At 38.8% G+C, this 12,223-nt stretch overlaps 1 protein-coding gene across 1 annotated transcript in view; it reads right to left on the bottom strand.

Annotated features, from left to right (window-relative positions):
* Positions 1-12,223, bottom strand: part of psip1a (PC4 and SFRS1 interacting protein 1a) — a 50,144-nt gene that overhangs the window by 8,702 nt on the left and 29,219 nt on the right. The gene's annotated exons all lie outside the window — the stretch shown is intronic.

The following is a 12,223-nucleotide window of genomic DNA, read 5'->3' as shown; positions in this document are numbered from 1 at the left end:
ATTTAATAGTTATTCACAACTTTAAGAACATATTTATTATTGTTTGTGATCAGTACTGTAAAATGTTTAAATGTTAATGAACACTATATGTGGTTGAAGGATTTTCTATGGATTTTTTTGTTTGTTTTGAGGAAGGGATGAGCCACATTTAAGAGTGACAGAGAGTTCAAGTGTGTACATTTGTCACACTGTACGGCGTGATAAGAATAACACGCTGCAGATGGTGACCTCAGCAGTTGCGGCCTCCCATTATATACACAAGCAATTAGGCTTCCATACAGTACATCCTGCATGTCTTTTAAAGACAATGAAGGATGCTGATGCTTGAAGGACGGGGCTCTTCAGCCACCACACACTCCCAGAGAGGGGGTTAAGGGAGATGGGGAGGCCAGGATGGGCCAGAGGAGAGTGGATGAGACAGGTCCAGGCCCGTGCCCAGGAATAACTCAGCTACCGGCTACCGGGGGCCCCCCTGCCCAGCCTGCGAGGTGAGAGACCTCCGTGTTGGAGCCGAGCCAGCTTGGTGGGGTTCCTGCCCAGACAAGAAGAGCCGGCGATGGGGAGATGACAGTGTTGTACAACATGCGAGGATATGACTGAGCGCGTATCCTTCACCTCGGCAGACGAGGTGTTGGCAGAACATCCCGGTTCACTCAGTCTCAGAGGGCCACAAAAGTCTCGCTAAAGCTCATTTGTTACCTCTACTTCTTCGCAGCGCCCTCGCTCACACGCTGAGAAGCTACTGTACTTTATTTTTTTTTTTGTCAGGAGGAGAACCAGAATGGCCTCGCTGCTTTGGCGATGCCCTCTGGCCATCATGGCATGAGCAGCAAAAAGCTGACAGATGCCTCCTGTGATTTCCATTTGCAAGTTCAATAACACAGAATTTCACTTTATACTTAAAGTTTAGGCCCATGGATGTTCGATTCCTGCTTGAAAATGTAAAGAATTGGCATTCATACATCTGTGTCAGTAGGCTGCACCACTGAAACACAAGACTGGGACACAAACCCAACCATCGAACAATTTGCCTGATTTCCTGTCACCACTAAGGAGCTGTGTTTTTGGGTGAGCCTGCCATGCTCCGCCCATGCACACAAAGAAAACAAAAATTTTTCTATTTTTAAAATAATTATAAAATTATAAAAAATTAAAATAATAAATAATAAATAAATAATAAATAAATAAATTAAAAAAACTAAAATTCAAATGCCATATCCCATTGATTTAATGTTGTTGTTTGATGCTTTTCATTCATTCATTCATTTTCTACCGCTTTTCCTCACGAGGGTCGCGAGTACCCGAAGAAAACAAAAATTTTTCTATTTTTAAAATAATTATAAAATTATAAAAAATTAAAATAAGAAATAATAAATAAATAAATTAAAAAAACTAAAATTCAAATGCCATATCCCATTGATTTAATGTTGTTGTTTGATGCTTTTCATTCATTCATTCATTTTCTACCGCTTTTCCTCACGAGGGTCGCGAGTACCCGAAGAAAACAAAAATTTTTCTATTTTTAAAATAATTATAAAATTATAAAAAATTAAAATAAGAAATAATAAATAAATAATAAATAAATAAATTAAAAAAACTAAAATTCAAATGCCATATCCCATTGATTTAATGTTGTTGTTTGATGCTTTTCATTCATTCATTCATTTTCTACCGCTTTTCCTCACGAGGGTCGCGAGTACCCGAAGAAAACCCACGCATGCACGGGGAAAAACATGCAAACTCCACACAGAGGGTCGAACTCGGGTCTCCTAGCTGTGAGGCCTCCGTGCTAACTGATAAAACATTCATTCATTCATTCATTCATTTTCTACCGCTTACCCTCACGAGGGTCGCGGGGGGTGCTGGAGCCTATCCCAGCTGTCTTCGGGCGAGAGGCGGGGTACACCCTGGACTGGTCGCCAGCCAATCACAGGGCACATATAGACAAACAACCATTCACACTCACATTCATACCTATGGACAATTTGGAGTGGCCAATTAACCTAGCATGTTTTTTGGAATGTGGGAGGAAACCGGAGTACCCGGAGAAAACCCACGCATGCACGGGGAGAACACGCAAACTCCACACAGAGATGGCCGAGGGTGGAATTGAACCCTGGTCTGCGCTCTAACCACTAGACCGCCATGCCGCCCTGTTTGATGCTTTTGTATTACATATTTACTGTATTGATATTTGTAATTTTATATAATGTTGTTCTTATTTTCAGCACTCCCCTCTCCCATCAAAGTGCTTTTGCTCTTTGTTCAGGCTGCATTTGTTCATAAGAATTTGTTCTTAAATTGCTTGCCTGGGTAAATAAAGGTTAAAAAAAAACTCTAATAATTTCACAATTTAACTCCACTCATTGTTTCGCAAATGTGTTTCCAATTTGGTAGCAATTTGACCCTAAAAAAGCCGCTTGACTTCCTGTTCAGACATGAGTTCTTCAGGCGTTTTCACATATACTATCATGACTAACAAACATTTTTTTTTTAGTTTCCATTTAGAATAATAAAAAGAACCCAATCAATTTCAAGTAGGCCCTAATAATATATGTGCACATTGGAGAGTAAAAAAAAAAGCATAAATATCTTAAAGCTCCTAAAATCATTGATTCTCGACCGCTGGATCACTCCTGTGTGGCGTCCTGTGAAGGGCACCTTTCCTGGACTTGAATGAGCGATGGCGTCCTTGAGCTGGTGTGTGTTTAATGTGTGTGTGTGTATGTGTGTCATACACATGGATTGGCATCTTTCCCCATTTTACTGCTGGCAACTCGTCAACATGTTCAGGAGAAGCCACATGAGAATGATAAAGTAGTCACAAGACAGGTCAGCGTGTTCATTAACACCAGTGGAAGATTGGTTGATAAATATATGCTACAATCAGGACTTACCTTCTCTAAAACATGATTAAAAAAATGAAAATTATACTTTCATGTGACTAAAAACTGTACTAAGAAGATTTGTGTTGAAATAAGTTTGTTCCAATTTATAAATAACTTTTAAAAAGAAGACAAATAAATATATACCAAGGTCAAGTTGTCATATAGGTAAAACTTTTAGGTGGGGCTTCATCCACTTTTCTTGTAGGATCCTTCACTGGCCTGACCTATGACCCAGATCTGGGTTAACTCATTTCACTGTTCATTATATATCTGATACTAAATGTAGTTCACCTATTGTCATACGAGCTTAAATAGAAGCTAAGTTGCTGGATATTTATTATTATTTATTTGAAATTATTGAAATTATTTGTGCAATTTACTGTACATTGTTGTTCATATTTGATCTATCTATCTATCTATCTATCTATCTATCTATCTATCTATCTATCTATCTATCTATCTATCTATCTATCTATCTATCTAGTATCTATCTATCTATCTATCTAGTATCTATCTATCTATCTATCTATCTATCTATCTATCTATCTATCTATCTATCTATCTATCTATCTATCTATCTATCTATCTATCTATCTATCTATCTATCTATCTATCTATCTATCTATCTATCTATCTATCTATCTATCTAGTATCTATCTATCTAGTATCTATCTATCTAGTATCTATCTATCTAGTATCTATCTAGTATCTATCTAGTATCTATCTAGTATCTATGTAGTATCTATCTATCTAGTATCTATCTATCTAGTATCTATCTAGTATCTATCAAGTATCTATCTAGTATCTATCTATCTAGTATCTATCTAGTATCTACGTATCTATCTAGTATCTATCTATCTAGTATCTATCTAGTATCTATCTAGTATCTATCTAGTATCTAGTATCTATCTAGTATCTATCTAGTATCTATCTAGTATCTACGTATCTATCTAGTATCTATCTATCTAGTATCTATCTAGTATCTATCTAGTATCTATGTAGTATCTATCTAGTATCTATCTATCTAGTATCTATCTAGTATCTAACTAGTATCTATCTATCTAGTATCTATCTAGTATCTATCTAGTATCTATGTAGTATCTATCTAGTATCTATCTATCTAGTATCTATCTAGTATCTACGTATCTATCTAGTATCTATCTAGTATCTACGTATCTATCTAGTATCTATCTAGTATCTACGTATCTATCTAGTATCTATGTAGTATCTATCTAGTATCTACGTATCTATCTAGTATCTACGTATCTATCTAGTATCTATCTAGTATCTATCTAGTATCTATCTAGTATCTATCTAGTATCTATCTATCTATCTATCTATCTATCTATCTATCTATCTATCTATCTATCTATCTATCTATCTATCTATCTATCTATCTATCTATCTATCTAGTATCTATCTATCTAGTATCTATCTATCTAGTATCTATCTAGTATCTATCTAGTATCTATCTAGTATCTATGTAGTATCTATCTATCTAGTATCTATCTATCTAGTATCTATCTAGTATCTATCAAGTATCTATCTAGTATCTATCTATCTAGTATCTATCTAGTATCTACGTATCTATCTAGTATCTATCTATCTAGTATCTATCTAGTATCTATCTAGTATCTATCTAGTATCTAGTATCTATCTAGTATCTATCTAGTATCTATCTAGTATCTACGTATCTATCTAGTATCTATCTATCTAGTATCTATCTAGTATCTATCTAGTATCTATCTAGTATCTATGTAGTATCTATCTAGTATCTATCTATCTAGTATCTATCTAGTATCTAACTAGTATCTATCTATCTAGTATCTATCTAGTATCTATCTAGTATCTATGTAGTATCTATCTAGTATCTATCTATCTAGTATCTATCTAGTATCTATCTATCTAGTATCTATCTAGTATCTATGTAGTATCTATCTATCTAGTATCTATCTATCTAGTATCTATCTAGTATCTATCAAGTATCTATCTAGTATCTATCTATCTAGTATCTATCTAGTATCTATCTAGTATCTATCTAGTATCTAGTATCTATCTAGTATCTATCTAGTATCTATCTAGTATCTACGTATCTATCTAGTATCTATCTATCTAGTATCTATCTAGTATCTATCTAGTATCTATGTAGTATCTATCTAGTATCTATCTATCTAGTATCTATCTAGTATCTAACTAGTATCTATCTATCTAGTATCTATCTAGTATCTATCTAGTATCTATGTAGTATCTATCTAGTATCTATCTATCTAGTATCTATCTAGTATCTATCTATCTAGTATCTATCTAGTATCTACGTATCTATCTAGTATCTATCTAGTATCTATCTATCTATCTATCTATCTATCTAGTATCTATCTATCTAGTATCCATCCATCCATCCATCCATCCATCCATCCATCCTTCTAAATAGAATGATTCATAGGGTACTGACCAGGCAGGAGAGTACTACTTTTGCTTTGGTACTACTAATGACTTTTGAGTAGTTTGGTGAAATGTAAGAAAATGCTGCCAAAAATGATGAGGTTTGTTGTCTATCTATCTATCTATCTATCTATCTATCTATCTATCTATCTATCTATCTATCTATCTATCTATCTATCTATCTATCTATCTATCTATCTATCTATCTATCTATCTATCTATCTATCTATCTATCTATCTATCTATCTATCTATCTATCTAGTATCTATCTATCTATCTATCTATCTATCTATCTATCTATCTATCTATCTATCTATCTATCTATCTATCTATCTATCTATCTATCTATCTATCTATCTATCTATCTATCTATCTATCTATCTATCTATCTATCTATCTAGTATCTATCTATCTAGTATCTATCTATCTAGTATCTATCTAGTATCTATCTAGTATCTATCTAGTATCTATGTAGTATCTATCTATCTAGTATCTATCTATCTAGTATCTATCTAGTATCTATCAAGTATCTATCTAGTATCTATCTATCTAGTATCTATCTAGTATCTACGTATCTATCTAGTATCTATCTATCTAGTATCTATCTAGTATCTATCTAGTATCTAGTATCTATCTAGTATCTATCTAGTATCTATCTAGTATCTACGTATCTATCTAGTATCTATCTATCTAGTATCTATCTAGTATCTATCTAGTATCTATGTAGTATCTATCTAGTATCTATCTATCTAGTATCTATCTAGTATCTAACTAGTATCTATCTATCTATCTAGTATCTATCTAGTATCTATCTAGTATCTATGTAGTATCTATCTAGTATCTATCTATCTAGTATCTATCTAGTATCTATCTATCTAGTATCTATCTAGTATCTACGTATCTATCTAGTATCTATCTAGTATCTACGTATCTATCTAGTATCTATCTATCTAGTATCTATCTAGTATCTACGTATCTATCTAGTATCTATCTAGTATCTATCTAGTATCTATCTAGTATCTATCTAGTATCTATCTATCTATCTAGTATCTATCTATCTATCTATCTATCTAGTATATAGTATATATCTATCTAGTATCTATCTAGTATCTATCTATCTATCTATCTATCTATCTAGTATCTATCTAGTATCCATCCATCCATCCATCCATCCATCCATCCTTCTAAATAGAATGATTCATAGGGTACTGACCAGGCAGGAGAGTACTACTTTTGCTTTGGTACTACTAATGACTTTTGAGTAGTTTGGTGAAATGTAAGAAAATGCTGCCAAAAATGATGAGGTTTGTTGTCATCAACCAGTCACGAGGCTGTCAGTCAAAGTAGAAAGCTCTGAGTTTGAGCTCCTGCGACACGAGCGAGGTCTGAACACTTAGGATGAGGAGACACTAACAAGACATCAGTTGACAGTGGTGAACAAAAGCAGGGGGAGATGCAGTGTGGGAAATTTTCTAAAGGTGGCGTCCAAGAGCTTCTCACGAATCCGACTGAAGCGGGTCCGGGGATGAGAAGAGGAAATGAGAAGGAGCAAAAGGGGGAAGACAGGAAGAGTCGGGCCCTCGGACAGCAGGTGAGTGTGTGAAGGCAGGGGATGACAGATGCTTCTGTCAGAGTTCCAACAGTCGCCGCTTTGTGGGAGCTGCGCAGATGCCTGAAGAACTCCCCTCCTCCCAACACTTCGATGCCCTCTCCTCCCATCCCTCCATTCCTGTCGACAGGCTGCGAAGAGGGGCTAACAAGACAGGAGCGCTCCTCTCAGCGGTGAAGTGACCGTACTGGCACAGGAGTGGACGGCAGCAGGCCGAGGTGATGGAGAGGCACGGGTCCGGGGCCCGAGGCTTTGAAGGGTTCTCCTCAACAGAAGGGTGTGGGTCGGCGTGGTTATAAATGTGGGGTCATTGCGCGAGGACAGGGGAAGGGCTCTCTCGCTGGGCTGCGGGAGCCAGCTGAGGCGTGGGGGTCCATGGCAGTCGTGCCTGCGAGGAAAGCAGATGTTTTCGCTCGGGGGTGAGCCAAGTTTGCCGAGCAACCTTCAGCTGCTTGGAGGTCAGCTGTTCAATAAGGGGGCCGGGCGCAGGACAATTTGGAGGCAAACGCTTCAACTTTGATACAACGACGTATTAATTATGGAGCCGGGGCATAGGGCACGGGGTTGTAGCGGAACATCCCACCCCACTGGTTTGGACCCGTCGTCAGGCTGACATTAGCCAAGTGTGGCTGGCAGAGGTGCAAATGTCCCAACACTAAGCCCCTTCAGAATCCGACCGCTGTCATGTGGTATTTGTTTCCAAGACTGAGATCCAAATGTCCAACAGGAAGCTAGTTAACGTTTTCTGCAGTTTTATGTCAAATTTACCCCAGTGCAATTTTTATGTATTTCAGAAAACGAGTGTTAGCGCACAGGCCACACAGCAAGGAGACCCGAGTTCGATTCCCCCCTCTGTGTTGAATTTGCATGTTCTCCCCGTGCATGCGTGGGTTTTCTCTGGGTACTCCGGTTTCCTCCTGCATTCCAAAAACATGCTAGGTTAATTATTCATTAATTCATTTTCTACCGCTTATCCTCACGAGGGTCGCGGGGGTGCTGGAGCCTATCCCAGTTGTCTTCGGGCAAGAAGCGGGGTACACCCTGGACTGCTGGCCAGCCAATCACAGGGCACATATAGACAAACAACCATTCACACTCACATTCATACCTATGGACAATTTGGAGTCGCTAATTAACCTAGCATGTTTTTGGAATGTGGGAGGAAACCGGAGTACCCGGAGAAAACCCACGCATGCACAAGGAGAACATGCATACTCCACACAGAGATGCCCAAGGGTGGAATTGAACTTGGGTCTCCTAGCTGTGAGGTCTGCGTGCTAACCACACAACCGCCGTGCAGCCCCATTCTAAAAACATGCTAGGTTAATTGCCGACTCCAAATTGTCCATAGGTATGAATGTGAGTGTGAATGGTTGTTTGTCTATATGTGCCCTGTGATTGGCTGGCCACCAGTCCACGGTGTACCCCGCCTCTTGCCTGAAGACAGCTGGGACAGGCTCCAGCACCCCCGTGACCCTCGTGAGGGTAAGCGGTAGAAAATGAATGAATGAATGTTTTAACAGTTAGCACGGATGCCTCACAGCTAGGAGACCCGAGTTCAATTCCATCTCTGTGTGGAGTTTGTATGTCCTCCCTGTGCATGAGTGGGTTTTCTCCGGGTACTCCGGTTTCCTCCCCCATTCCAAAAACATGCTAGGTTAATTGGCGACTCCAAATTGTCCATAGGTATGAATGTGAGTGTGAATGGTTGTTTGTCTATATGTGCCTTGTGATTGGCTGGCCACCAGTCCAGGGTGTACCCAGCCTCTCGCCCGAAGACAGCTGGAATAGGCTCCAGCACGCCCGCGACCCTCATGAGGAAAAGCGGTGGAAAATGAATGAATGAATATTCCGGCCTTATTCCTGTCTTAATACTTTTGCATATTATCGGAAGTCATTTCCATTAAGCAAACCCACTGAAGCCCCCTTAATGACACATGCTGCGCGTGAGACGGCGGTGAGCCAACATAAATGAGGCGCCGTAGAAAGTAGATAGTTCATCGGCTAAAAGCCAAAGTGACCCTCTCGTGAGCTCAAAAGTAAAGCGAGTATTTGGTTGACAAAGATGGAAGAAACTGAGGTGAAGCGGCAACTTATCTGGACTTCCATCTTAGTCACCCAAATCCTCCTCAGTTGAAGTGTTTCTGCGTGCTAAAGGACATCCTGCCAAGCGGCAAGAATGCATGAAATTGGCCCATTAGTTTCATCATGGAGCCACTGCGATTACACAAAAAAAGTGATCCTAGGACTTTATCACTTCCCAGCTCGATGAGTTAAGAAGGGAGTTTCACCCCCTCTCAACCTCTGCATCGATTTTCCGAGAGAGTGGGAGATCTGGGGATTACTTCGGAGAGCAGCGATGAAGACCGAGCTTATTGGGTCTTTTTTGTATTTGGCAAACGGGCTCGACAAAGATGGGGGAGACAAAATCTAGGGCTTACGGCCACGGCACCCAAATGGGGGAACTTGAAAGCAACGCTTGGGATGGGAAGCTGGGAGAGAAGGTGCCTCATTTAGGAGTAGTAAATTTGGACAGGGGGCACGGGGAAATGCTTTAAGTAAACCGCAGAGGCCCCAACAATCGTCAGGAATTGAGACGTTTTTAAACCTTTAACGGGGGACCGTGATCAAAGCTGCCGCCGATCCTCGCTGAAAGCGGAACCGGAGGGAGCAGGAGGGGATTGCGTGGGGATCATGGCAGGTTTGAAAACGTAAAATCAGCACATTAGCTTTATAAGGGCGTCAGAATATAGGATGATCGGAGGGACCCCTGGGGAGACCAGCAGAATTCCGAGCTGAGCGGAGGAAAAACCAGGCCACTGCTGATGGGAAAGCCTACCTTATCAAAGATGCAGTACTGCGATACTGTGACATTTCCCTTAAAAACTTACAATATACACAGCGACACTGCAGTTTTATCTTTGAATTTGTTTCTTTCTTTCGGCTTTTTCCTGGTTAGTTCCCTTTAGTTGCCTTTAAATCCTGGGAACTGCAGTAGTTCCGTCCCTAAGGACAAATGGAAATAACGGTTTAGTTGGGTAGGAACGAAGCCAACTGTTTACTGCATTGTTACTGTCGGGTATTTTATAGTCAGGTTTTAGAGATTTATACATGACTTCTGCCCCAAACAAGTAAGAGCTTTTCTTTCAGTCACTCACACACTTTTCACCTGAAGAACGACAACAGCAACTTTTTTTGTATATCGCAACAAGCAAAAAAAATGCAGTTTTTGCTGAATGGAAAAAGTAAATGAAATAAAATGTTGCTTCCTTGTGTAATTTTTATTTACTCATTTGTACTTTTGTGCTCCAGTTCTTTAATAATGTGCTCAATCTTCTTGTACTGTACATTTTGATACTGTATATGACAACACATGACAACACAAAAAATAATTTTTTATGGCAGTTTGAGAAATTTAATGAAACCTAATTTTGTCTTCAATTTATTTTGTGTAATTCTGATATTTATAGTTTTAATTATTGTTATTTTTTTTATTTACCTATCAGTTCTTACACAATTAAAAAAAACATTTTTTTTACTTCTTCCCCAAACAAGTAACAGCTTTTCTTTCAGTCACTCACACACTTTTGACCTGAAGAACGACAACTTTTTCTTGTATATCGCAACAAGCGAAAGTGCTCAATGTGCTCAATCTTCTTGTACTGTACATTTTGATACTGAATATGACAACATTTTTAAAATATATTTTTTATGGCAATTTGAGAAATTTAATGAAATCTAGTTTTGTCTCCAATTTATTTTGTGTAATTCTGATATTTATAGTTTTAATTATTGTCATTTTTTTACTTTACCTCTCAGTTCTTACACAATTAAAAAAAAAACGTTTTTTTTACTTCTCCCCCAAACATGTAAGAGCTTTTCTTTCAGTCACTCACACACTGTGACCTGAAGAACGACAACTTTTTCTTGTATATCGCAACAAGCAAAAGGTTGTGACCATGTGACACAACCAGGAAGTGTTCCAAAGGCGAAGGTGTAATTTTTATTTACTCATTTATACTTTTGTGCTCCAGTTCTTTAATAATGTGCTCAATCTTCTTGTCCTGTACATTTTGATACTGTATATGACAACATTTAAAAAATCATTTTTTATGGCAGTTTGAGAAATTGAATGAAACCTAATTTTGTCTCCAATCGATTTTGTGTAATTTTGATATTTATAGTTTTAATTATTTCAATAATTATATAATAATTAACAATAATATTATATATTATTCATTCATTCATTCATTTTCTACCGCTTTTTCCTCACGAGGGTTGCGGGCATGCTGGAGCCTATCCCAGCTGTCTTCGGGTGACAGGCGGGGTACACCCTGGACTGGTCACCAGCCAATCACAGGGCACATATAGACAAACAACCATTCACACTCACATTCATACCTATGGACAATTTGGAGTCGCCAATTAACCTAGCATGTTTTTGGAATGTGGGAGGAAACCGGAGTACCCGGAGAAAACCCACGCATGCACGGGGAGAACATGCAAACTCCACACAGAGATGGCCGAGGTATATAATAAATTTAATTATATTATATAATAATCATATATAATTATTTAAAATTATTACGTTTTTTTTTACTTTACCTCTCAGTTCTTACACAAATAAAAAAAATATTTGTTTTACTTCTCCCCCAAACAAGTAAGAGCTTTTCTTTCAGTCACTCACACACTTGTATGTCGCAACAAGCAAAATGGTGTGACCATGTGACACAACCAGGAAGTGTTCCGAAGGCTTTCTAATCACGGCGGGAGGACTCGCATAAGGACCCAGGCTTCGTCAACCATACCCAAGGATGCAGACCCCAAATTGGGACACAATTTAGTCTCCAAACTGATCTGGGAACGTCTTAGGCTGCTGCCCCTACAACCAACCTTGTATGAATGGACAAACAAATGAGCAGGGTCATTGTTTCCAGGTGGTGATGTGCATCTTTATCCAGATTCTCACTAAAATTGAATGGGTTTTAATCATTCGTACCAGTAGGAGGAGCCAGAGAGCAAAAAACCCCCACAAACCTTAACTAACTTACTCATCACTGCTAACATCTTTCATGTATTCAGTTCATGCACCTTATCTCCGCTCTGTACGCCACATTCTGTGATCTAATGCCAAGCAGGTGCAGGTATGGACCTCACGTCTCCTTCCCTTTTTTAAATCCACCTCAAACGGTGCACAAATTAGTCCACTTCTCTCCTGCTGCAGACTCTCCTAGTCACAGGTCTGATTCCGAGCCATCCCCTCGCCTTGGGTAGCAGAGGGGGG

Source organism: Doryrhamphus excisus, chromosome 1, assembly GCF_030265055.1.
Source record: "Doryrhamphus excisus isolate RoL2022-K1 chromosome 1, RoL_Dexc_1.0, whole genome shotgun sequence".
Taxonomy (NCBI): Eukaryota; Metazoa; Chordata; class Actinopteri; order Syngnathiformes; family Syngnathidae; genus Doryrhamphus; species Doryrhamphus excisus.
The sequence above is the reverse complement of the archived record's forward strand: the minus strand, read 5'-3'. Positions and strand labels throughout refer to the sequence as shown.